The following is a 12,248-nucleotide window of genomic DNA, read 5'->3' as shown; positions in this document are numbered from 1 at the left end:
ATTTGAATTTGAACACCTTCAGATTTAACCCTGAGGGTCTGACCCACCCCTTGTGAAAATGTGACTTTATTTCTATTATTTTTAATTCCAGAAAGAGGTGGAACGAACAGTCCATAAATATATTAAATGCTAATTGTAAAACAAATATCTTTTCATAAACAAAGAAAGAGAAGAAATAGTAAAGATACATGGGATCCCACTGTTCCTCTCTGGGGCGGAATGCAATGCAGCACCTGGGTGACAGCTCATAGCAATGCTACGCTGCAGTTTAAGACAGGAAGTAGAGAGTACTGCATCCAACTGACAGTTTTTGCAGAGAGAAGTTAGGGAGGTAGAATGTAATTACCTTGCTTGGAATCTGGCCAGGATACTGAATGAATACCCTATCTCTTGTTATAATTATTATGGGATCTTTAATCATCACCTGTTCATTAAAGTCAGCACCCACGTTTTGTATCTCATCCCAAAGACAGCACCTCCTAGCACCACACTGGGGCACTGATTCAGTACACACTCCAAGGCCAAATGTATCATTTCCTGGATTGCTAATAGCCTGCCTTGCCTCAATTCTGCCTTGGAGCTCTCCCATTCAAATACTGGCTTCACCTGGCCCCTGCTTAGTTTGTGAGATTTGACAGGATTACAGCACAGGAAGGTTCACTTTGGACAACAGAGTAGTTAGATCATGCTGCTCACATGAAATGTAGCTTGACTTCAAAGCTGATTAAAATATCATCCATTCCCAGTTTGCTGAAGGAAGGAGATTGCTGTGCGGGCTGCTTGCTTGTCTCACAGCTCATCTAGGATGTTGCCAGTGGCATTTAGTGCTTCAGTGGCTGAACCATGTAAATTCCTCTTTGAACCTATGGCATTCAGGTTGGGAGAAGACTGAGCCCTTCCAGTGGTCTAGCTGTGGCATTCGTTTCCTGCATTCAGTCTATTATATGAAGTTAAATCAAACAGAACGCACCATGAATAGCAATGTGGGCCCTTGAAGCAAATAGTACTGGATGTTCTGTTCTGCAGAGCAGGCATTCCGAGCTCACAGAGCATGGATCTTAATATACGTGCCATTGAGGGGCGGGAAAGCTTCTTTGTTCCTTCAGAACGAAAGCACCTGAAGTCCACGTGACTGTAGGGTGGGGAACGTAATGAAGCCAGCCCTGTCGTTGCAGCATGAGGCGCACCTCCCACCTCTACAAAGCACATTCTGGGGCATGAGACTGCCAGCAGTGCACTTCTGTCACCACAAGGCCTCTTCGACATATTGTTCATAGCATTCAATAAAGCTCGCCAAGGTAACTTATTCTGAAAGAGAAGTTAGGGTCTTTTCAATGGATTAACAGACTAGAAACATTCCCTGCATTCAGGGCAATGTTTTGAAAAGCAGAATTATTTTGTACGCTTTTTTTTTTTTAAACAATGAAACTGCTGAAGGCCTTGTCTACGCCGTAGATATGCCCCAGATACAGCCTTCGGTGGCCTGCAATTGGAGTACCTGCAAAGTGCTATTCCTAGTGTAAGCAGGCAAAGCTGCTATTTGCCCCCTGTGGAGCCTATGTCTGCATGAAACCAGGGTAAATGGCATTAGTGCACATCACTCTTTCTACTCCAGTAGTTTGCACTGGTGGCCACTGATGGTTGAAATTGTGGCAAATTGAAAGGGTAAGCAAGGCCTAAATGGCACAAGGGACAGAATACACCCAAACCCTGCAAACTAGGGGTCTGATTTGCTGTCGCTCTGAGCCTTGTGTAATCATTTATGCCTGTGAAAAGTGAAGATCATATGCTGCTAAACCAGAAATGTAGCATTTTATATCCACTTTGCAAAGATGTAAACGATCACATAAGGTGCAAGATACAGGGATAATCAGGCCCTGGGTTTCCTATCTGCACTCCTGAAGTTTAAAGTTCTCCAGATGCATTTCCAGAGTACTTTTTATTCTCTCTGTGTACAGCACCTAACACAACAGGACCCTGATCCATGCCCGGGGCTCCTGGGTACTATCGGAATACAAATTATTCATTATTATTATTTTATTTTTAAGCGGATAGAAGTAACAAGAAAGCATTAGGACCCTGCAGCTCCTCTTCTCCAGGAGGTATCAGGCAACATGCTCCTTCCACCTGAGCTGAGCTGACTTGCTGAGCTCTTGTGCTGACTAACACATCTGCTGAATTCTTCTGCCCTGATCTCCTATGCACTGTATCAGTGTGCTTCTACTTGTGAATTTTTTCCCCTTCTAATTAGCCAAAGTGTTTAATAAATAACAGGAATGTTTCTAGTAATTGAGCACTTCATTAGTGATGTATTCCATTATAGAATGTATCACCGAAATCAGCTCTTAATTCAGACAACAAATTTGCTGTCTTTAGAAAAGATAATGGTGTCTTATTTTCATTACTTGAGCCTCTTGTAAACCTGAAAGTAGTCTTTTGCATTTCATTAAGATATATCTTGACTAAGCGGGTGGACCTTTCAGAAAAGTAAATAAAATCCAGTAAAAACTCCAGAGAAATGAAAATAAAATTACACTTAAGACAGTGCCTCTAAAGATGATCAGGGGGAGCCAGCTTGGCCATGACCAATCCCACAATGGAAAGAACAATCCAGTTTTAGAAAAAGAAAAGGAGGACTTGTGGCACCTTAGAGACTAACAAATTTATTTGAGCATAAGCTTTCGTGAGCTATTTTCTCCCTGCTTTCTCTGCAGAAAGTGGAACAGACCCACCTGGAAAAGTTAATCATTTATTGCAGGCCAAATTGCACCCTGGCATCCCAGGAAACTGCACTCCCACACTACTTCCAGTTACATTTCTACACTATTTCTGCCTGAGTGAGAGGCTGCTAGGTTAATCTTGGGGAGCTTCTGAGCATAGTGTGCAGTAAATTGACTATGGACTACAAAGGGTTACTGGAGCTGGCTGACTTTGGCTTTTTTGCCATTACAATGTAACATTGAGTGAGCCCATGAGCTTTGCTGGCCACTGACAATTGAATCCATGTACACACCCAGCTTCAGGAGAAGACATGACACTGAGGGTCCTGGCCAGTAAGGGGCTGTTCCAAAGCCCCCTGTAGTGAATGTAAAGTCTCTCTTTGACTTCAGTGGGCTTTGTGTCAGGCTCTAAAATTCCCAAGTTATGTTGCGGAAGAGTAGGGGGAAATTCTAAATCTTGAACCTTCCCACACCATCGAACGTTGCACACGGTATGAACGATGTTCCACCATCCCTGTCTATTCTGGACTGCTCTGTGCAAGTCCTCAGCATTCTTAAATCCCGTTACTCTTCCCTCTCTGAGTACCGTTCAATGGAAGGATTCTCTCCAGGGAGAGCGGTCTTTTTATGCTTTCCTCCAGCTGCCCAATGCCATGCCTGCCATAAGATGCTCTTCTTATGTCTCAGATAGTTCCATCTTCTTTTCTGGATGACTCTGGAGACAGGGTACTGCTGAACTCTCTGATGAATCTTGGCATTTGTTTTAAGTTCATTTCATTTAATGCCTAATGTTTGTGAGGCATCTTGTTTGTGACGCATTTTGTTTCGGAGGAATTTGGACATCTGTCTATGCTTTATATTCTGGTCCAATTCCTCTCTGGGTAGTTACATCCTGCATTTGTTTTACTGCCTCTCCTAAACTTCAGCCCGGCATTTCTATGCGCTCTTGTACAGCTTCCATCTTCTACTCCTGAGGCAGCTGAATTTCAGTGTGGGGTCTGAAGTGATGCCTGTATATTATGTAATGTAAAATATTTTGAAATCCTTTGGAATGAATGGCTCTATAAATATACAATTACTCTTAGTCTTGGCAGTGGATTGGTCAGGGCATCTCGTGACAGCCTATTCCACCTGAGTATCACCAACTTCTGCCTCTGCCAGCTGTTACTAAGTGCCAGCAGCATGCTATGCACTGTGCAACACACAGAAGAGATGAAGTCTCTGCCCAAACTGACTTGCAGTTAAACGCTTTGAGCCTGCAGGCCCATCCATGTGGATAGAGCCCAGGGCCTGTGTGGGGTTCCATGGATCAGTGGGTCTCAGCAGGGGTTTGTCCATGGGGGTGAGTTTGCAGGAGTAGGGGGCTTATTTTTGACAAAATACATAATAAAGTACAGACACTGGGTCAAACACAATCGTGGTATGGATTTTGCTGTTGGTTTTTAGTGCGATCTGTTTGGATGGTGGATCATTATTGCTGGAAGGCCTTCACCTTCTCCTGTGACCATTATGTTCCATTTCAGTTCTCCATTTGCCTGCTGTTTGTACCTTCACTGGTATCCCCTCCGCCCCCACATCTCTTACTTCCCAGAACTGAAAATATGACTCATTCCCTCTCAGTGATCCTGCGCATGACATGGAATAGCCATGGGCACTGGGGCAAAGGGGTGGGGGATGGAGGGTTTGTCTCAGCACACACAATTTAAGATGCAACTCCAGGAAAGTCAATGCTAAAGCCCTTTCCATAGTGTTTTGAAAGTCAACAGAAAGAGGCCTGACAGTAGCCTTTAGCCACAAGCACTGAGTGGGTTGAGGGACCCTCCTGATTGAGGAGTTAGTTATTCCAGTCCACAATCACTGCAGGAAGAGGCCACTGCTGAGAATGCTGAGATGTAACCAGTTTTTGGCCTTTGCACCCAGCCAAGTTGCCATTTTCTACTCCGTTCTGTTATCTATTCCTGAAACATGCAGAAAGCTGGCGTTAGACCGGAACTTCTCTCAGGAGACTTGGATTCTGGCCTTTTCTTTGGTCAGCCGTGCTTGTTAGTTATGGCACTGCCGAGATGCACCCTGCATATTGCAGTCACATCTTCTTGCTGGGCTTCCTTTGCCATTTCCTCTTGTGCTTCCTCCCTGCCCACTGCCCATGAGAGAGGTTATTACACTTGTCTGTGCACCAGGTATCTCAGGCATTCTGCAGACGCTCTGGGTTGTTTTAGTGCAGCCGGTGACTGCCTGCCTCATTTGTTGCCTGTTATGAAACGTATCTTGAGGTGGATACAGACAGACAGGTCCACGTATCGCAAAGTCTCTTCTTAAGCCAGTCAGTGGATTTACCTCTATTTTTAGGTCATTCCAATGACTACACATAGTTCCTTGACCCCATTTAGTCTCTGGGGTCTTTGCCTTGTTCGTGTCTGGGGGGGGTGCATGTGACAGCCATGGAATTTCTTAAACACTGAACACTGAGAATCGGCAGCCTTCCTTTAGTGATAGACAACATTAGGGGCTTTTGATGGTGGATCGGCATTTGCTTCCTTCCCAGATTGTGTCAACGACTCATTTCATGTTGTCCAAAGCTAATTATTTTAATCACACATCATGCCTCTCTTCTACTATTTGGCAAGACTGTGACATTTTTGTTTTAATGCTGCCAAATATGGAAATGCTGCTCTGTGATTTTGCGATTTTTGAAGGACTGATTGCTTCCTTGGGAGTTTCAGCACCATTTTTTACTTGTCACCCCTCCTTGCTGCTTCTTGCTATGCTGCCTGAACCCTTTTATCCCATGACTCCAAATCCTCTCTGTGTGAAAACCATCAGCTCTGCTCACCCAGCCCTGTGTTCCCCTAATAATTCTCCCAGGAATTCAGCCTTTGTCTCCCACCTGTGTCTGATAAATAGGAACTTACCTAGTTATTTATATTTACATGTGTGTGTCTACAAAATGCTTTCTGCAGATGGGAGAGAAAACAGATAGAGGGTTAATTCCGAGACAGGTTTCTGTGGAAATTTAGGGAGGTAGGCCCAGCTGGGAGCTAATTAGGTGCAGCTGAACCTACTTAGGACCATCCCCTTAAAAGGGGGCTGAATTTGCTCTGACGGGGGATGGTGGTCGTGGTCATCAGCATCAGCAGCCTGTTTGTACTGCGTAGAAGCCACACCATGAAGCTCTAGGGAACTGTCTCATAGCAGTAGCCTATTTATTTTGTTTTGGTAGTTTAGCAGCTTCCTAAGCCGCACTGTAGGAGTGAGGTAGCTACAGACCTCGCAGAACTGTATCATTTTGGTTAAACCAGATCTCCTGCAATAATCTTGAGAGAGAGATTAGTGTTTAAAGCTGAGTCTGCAATGAATTCCCTCTCTCGTTACTCCAACCCTGGGTCGCCTGCATTACATACAAGTAAAAATCCCCCAGGTCTGGAATAGATTCTCAGAGGCCTTGCCTAACAGTCCAAGACAATATCAGTGGAGTAGCAAGAACAAAGCAAAGAGGAGTGAGGGCTCTTGGGTTTTACTTTGTCTCTGCCACTGACGTGTACAACCATGGATGAGTCACTTAAGCCAAAGTCTTTCTAATACGACCTGTAATTTTGGCTTCCTGAGTGGAGACACATTGGAGCTAAAAGGTTGCAAAAGTTCTCTGTGTCCCAGTGAGTTCTCAGCACCACAGAAAATCAGGCCAAAAGAGTTAAGCACCTTAAAAAAAAAAAAAAAATGGAAACACTTAATATTCAGGGCTACCCTTGAAAATCTGGCTGAGCTACGCCTCAGTTTGCCTCCTTTTGAAAGAAAAGTTATGATAATTACCTACTTCCCGGGGTGTTGTGAGGCTCAAGCCTTGTAAAGTACGGTAAGAGCCTCAGTTGAAGGATGCAGGGGGTTGGCAAGCTTGTTTCCTGATACCATAGCAAACCAACAGCATAGGCATAGATATCCATGCTGGCTGGTCAGCTCTATCTCAGCGGCTTTCAGTGGTTAATATCGCCTTCTATTCATTAGGTTTCTATGGTATGGAGTTCTGCCAAACCAAATACCATGAGGTGGACTTCTGCATTGAGTACTAAGGGTCAGTTCCACTGACCTGCAGGATATTGATCACTAGGACTGATGGGTTCTGTCGCAGCCATCGAGCAAACTCACTGGGTAATGCTTTGCTTGGCAGGCAGCCCATCCCTATTGTTATCACGTGTGTACTCGTGTCACATTCATGTATACTTAGACTTGTGGCTGGGAGCATTGGCTGCACAAAAAGCAGAGGGAGTGGGTGTCTGTCCGTATCTCTGCAGGGTAGAAAGCAGTCCACAGCTCTGGTTCTGCTCTGCCTTTACCCAACTGTTATCCACCCCCTCTCTCTTGCCTTGCTTGTGGTATTAATAAGTGACAGGGACTCATGGGGGAAGCAGATTTTCTTATTTTGGAGAAACTGCAAGATTTTTCCTTTTTCTTGAAGCAACATTTGCTAGTAAGTCTGTGTGCTTGCATGCATGTGTGTGTGTTGAGCAGTTTCTCTCTGTCAAATCACTGTGGGTTTAAACCATGACTAGGATCCCGAGTTGCTATCCAGAGCTTATGCTGTTTTGGGAATGCAGAACTGGCTCCATGTTTGTTAGTTTAGCCCGAATGTGTGGTGCAAATAAACACATGCACACAAGAAAATAGGCCAGTCACGTTTTGAAAGAGACCCTGCCCCTTCTAGGATCACAAAGGGCTAAAACCTGAGGATCTCTTGCATATTGTATTCTCTGTTCCCTCAGAGTGAAATTCACCCCACATGCAGACAACTACCACTATCCTTGGAAGCTGGGAGTTAAATGGTGCCCATTGCATTGACATAGGGTGAGTTTCACCCTCTGCAAACAGCCAAAGTCCCACTGGAGTCCATCTAAACAGTTGTTGGAGTTTCAGAGAGATTTCTGGGGAAAGAAAACAAACAAAAAAAAAACCCACCCAACCAAAAATACCCACCCACATCCTGAGTTACTAGCAAAGCTTTGTTTTGTACTGAGAAATAAAACACAGCAACCTCCTCCCCTTTCCTGCCCCTGCCATACTTCTTCCAGCCTGTCAAAATAATCATGGGGCAGGGCAGAAAGAAATTAAGCCCAGGACTGCTTGGTAGTTTGCAGAGGTGCTATCTACAACCCATTTTGGTTTTGTGCAGACAAATGCTCCCCAGCACAATCTCTAAGTGTATATGTATTAATGTGATGTCAACAGGAGCTTTGTCTAAGTAAGAAGCTCAGGGATAGACCTGCTTTGTGAATGCTCTATCCTGACGTAGACAAATGCTCCTGTTTCCCTTTGTCCACAGGAACATTGTCTCTCACCCAGGAATGCCTGACATACCCTCACACCCATTCTGATAGGTTAAATAGGCACCTTCCCCTCCCACTGTTAGTAACACATGAGAAAAGATCCTTATGGCAAAATGACTAACCAGTCGTCATGCCATGGGATAAGCACATGCTTTTTGGCAGAGGTCAGTTTCACTTTAGGCACCCACCTGAATGAAGTGACTGGTTGTTCAGTAAAAAGAAAAGGAGGACTTGTGGCACCTTAGAGACTAACAAATTTATTTGAGCATAAGCTTTCGTGAGCTACAGCTCCCTTCATCGGATGCATGTAGCTCACGAAAGCTTATGCTCAAATAAATTGGTTAGTCTCTAAGGTGCCACAAGTACTCCTTTTCTTTTTGCGAATACAGACTAACACAGCTGCTACTCTGAAACCTGGTTGTTCAGTGGCATCTGCCGGGTGCTGTGAGCACTTTTTAAAGTCCTGGATTTAGTTATGGGTGCAAATTCCTTGTGAATAAAATGGCCATAGATACTAAGGTGAGAGGTGCTATGGAAAACTCCGAGACACACACACACATCATTGTTGTCTAACTGTATTTCCTTTTTAGAGTGCAATTAAAAAGAGAGCGAGATTTCACTGCTTGGACTGGGCCCAATCCTGTGCTTTTTAAGCCAATGGGATTTTAACAAGGATTTTAGTGGATTGATGATTGGATCTATAGTGCACTGACAGATGCAACAGTTAAATTGCCAACTATGAGTATATCCATGGCACAGTGTGTATATGATATGGATAATAGAAATCCCATTAAAATGCAGCATTACAAGATAAACTGATGTAATTATGTTTTCTGGTAGCGATGCTGCACTTATTGCAAGATTTTAGTGTTGTTTTGATGCTGGGAATATTTGATATTGCTAAAGAAAGAGACAAGCATAAAGGAATCAGATGACAAAGTGGCAACCTCTCCTGAATATTTAGGTAACAAGACATTAACCTTCCAGCCCCCAGACAACTCATTTGGGTGAGAAATAGCTTTGAGTCCTATAAACGATGACCAATATTTACATGTTTAATGGTGGATGGCTAGTGGGATCAGAATCCTTGGACTTCTTTGTAACAACCATTCAAGTAAGGATATTTTTTTTTCTTGTTCTTGCATGACAATATATTGTACTTGCCTGAAAATGAAGTTGCTGAGATTCATGATTGGGAGGATTAGATTTCCCTCCTCGTTAATAATCCAGAAGCATCTGCAAAATGGAAACTGATTCTTCTGCACGGCAAACCTCCAGACATTAATTGGAACTTGGATTTTGCTAGTAAAGGAAGCTTTCGTGTCTGAATTTGTGCATGTGTTAACATTTCAGATGTGGTTTCTTTTGACTAATTTGTTTGCCTTTGTGTGTGTTGTCTGATTACAAAACATTCCTCCATAGAAAAAGCATAAATATTTACACATTGGCCTACATCAGAGCTCTCTGTAATAGCGATATTTCACCTTTTACTGTCTGCAAGTAACACTCACCTTGCAATTACTTCAGTGAGTTGCTGGCACTAACATCCAGGAAACAAATCTAGCACACTTAGGTTTGATGTTATAATCATTTGCGTGCTGCTTGCAGACAAAGTACAAGAAAGCTGTAACTATTGCCTATGAGTTATTTAAAGGCTGTACAGGAGCAGCCTTCTGACTGACAAAACCAAGTTCAGATCAGCCAATGAAGCAATTTAAAAAGTGAGTGGTGTGAAATATTCCTCTTCTGTTAGTTTTGGTTCAGTGTATTAAGTGGAAGTGCTGGCTGCTGGAACAAGGAATCTCACCTTTATGAACTCATCACTGGTGAATTTGAACCCCAGCCAAAGTGAATGTGAGCTTCAGTTCCTGCTAACCCTGATTACCATATGTTTCAGTTCATGAGCAAAGTGCTTACCCAAGGATAACATGAGTTTTGGTTCCCATCAGACCTTTAAAATGAGTTGCAGTGTATGTTACAAGAGGTGTTTGTAAAGGAAAATTGAAAACTTGCCATGCAGCATATGGATGAAATCCAATGTGAAAAGGGGGTCATTGGGAGAATGCAGAGTTGGAGGGTGGAAATGCACATGGAGGGGGTTTCTCTTTAGCAGGCTGCTCCCTATTGCATGTGCATCAGAATGGGTCACGGCTAGTTTGGATTCCGTTAGTGGTACCAGTTATATTCACAGCATGCACATGCAAGAGTTAGATAAAAGCATAAATACTATTGTTGGAAGGGCACAATGTAACATGACTTTATTGCTTAGAATTCAGATTAACAACATATGAGAACCCAAAGCCAGAGAGAGAGAAAGCAGGCTGCTCCCTAAGGCAGAGAGGCACAACTGCTGTCTGCCTGCACGTAGGATCAGAACCATCCCCGCTTATAGTGACAGCTTTCAATTCCAGCCAGTCCTCAGTACACCACAGTACCATGCGGCTGGGGCCTGACTCTGTGGTTCTCCTTGCTTTGCAGGTTGACAGGGCATCTTTATCAGAATAACATTAAAAAAAATCCCCGTCTGTTTTTAAGTGAATTTTGGCTCAGATGAAAAGTGTTGGTTTGACAGCTCTGGAAATGGAAGCTCTCTGTTTATCTCCAAAATAGGGCAGCAGCAGTGCCCCCACTTTCCTCTTCCCTCCCCCTCACCATGGCAAAAGGTGCCTTATCCTTGTAGTACAGAGAGCAGCCTAGGGATGAAAGTGGGGGAGCTCAGTCTGCAGTCCCTTTAGTCTTTGGTTTCTCTATAGAGGTGGCTACCAAGAAGGCCAGTTAATTCCACTCATGGTGGCTGTTTGAGTCAGATGGACCCTTGTCCAGGAGTAACTGGAATGCAATCAACCTGTCCATTTTATGTAAGCATCAGCAATTATGTTTGGATCCCTTCTCTCTCTGGAATGACGGAAACATTTAGTGTGTAGTTATCACACTGATCTTTTTAATCTTAGCTAAAACAGCAAGGAGTCCAGTGGCACCTTAAAGACTCACAGATTTATTATTTAAGGTGCCACCGGACTCCTTGTTGTTTTTGTGGATACAGACTAACACAGCTACGCCCTGATACTTAATCTTAGCTGTTTGTAAGGAGCCTCTTACCTGGGTCTCCACCAGTTCTACCAATTCAGTTGTGTATTCTTCTCTTTTCATACATACGGCTATTACTGGTTTCAGAGTCGCAGCCGTGTTAGTCTGTATCTGCAAAAAGAAAAGGAGGACTTGTGGCACCTTGGAGACTAACGAACTGAAACACTCAGTTTAAGGCAGCACATGAGCCCGGCCAGCATTTCTCACTGCCACACCAATTCTCTCCCTGTTTTGTTGCTGAATTGTATTTGCATGCGAGACTGATGCTTTAGTAAACCTTTGCTGGGATATGCCTCCCTTTGGAGAGTGTAGACAGCTCAAGTGGAGTGAGTTAGCCTGGCTCATATGTCTTGCCCAGTGCTGGGTTTCACTGGGTAGTGGTCTCTGTGAGTTGCACTTCACTCCCAGCGGCACCCAAGGAACGCCTGTGCTTTGTGTTAAATAATAAATAATAGCAAAAACATATGACATCCTCAAAGCACTTCACAGATATATGCTGAGATCTTCAAAAACCAAATCCATTGAAATATCAGCCTACCTACAAATGGGAGGTGGAGCCAAATCCATTGAAATACTGACCTAACTACTACACTATGCTCCTTTGAAATCCCAGCCATTTACCCTCCCCTTGACTCTTTGTAGGTGGGTAGGTAGTCAGCATAACTATCTCAATTTTACAGATGGAGAAACTGAGAGATAGACAGTATGGCCGAAGTAACTGGGCCAAGGACGTACAATGTCAGTAGCAGAGCCAGGACTTGAATTCAGGACTTCCTGACATCCACTCCCCGGCTTAAACTATTGGACACTTTGTCCTCTTGCCATCAGCTGCTTCAGATAGCTGTGTGGAAGCCAGGCTCTGCTGAGCAAACCCCTGCCGGTATATTAGTAGCTCATGCATGCCCTAAAAGGTATGATGCTCATTTGATGTGTCAGGATGCGTGTGAGCCCAAGGTGGGGAGTGGCTCTGGGGATCTCTGAAGGCATAGGAACTATTCCTCTCCCCACACACTAATGCTGGAGCTAAACCAGGCTCTTTGTCATCTGTAGCCAGTTACTGGCTTAACTCTGTGGGAACTGGCCCAAAACATCTGAAGGGCAGATGTAAAATGTGTACGTGGGG

This window comes from Eretmochelys imbricata, chromosome 22 (assembly GCF_965152235.1).
Source record: "Eretmochelys imbricata isolate rEreImb1 chromosome 22, rEreImb1.hap1, whole genome shotgun sequence".
In the NCBI taxonomy this organism is placed as follows: domain Eukaryota; kingdom Metazoa; phylum Chordata; order Testudines; family Cheloniidae; genus Eretmochelys; species Eretmochelys imbricata.
This window is presented reverse-complemented; position numbering follows the sequence as displayed.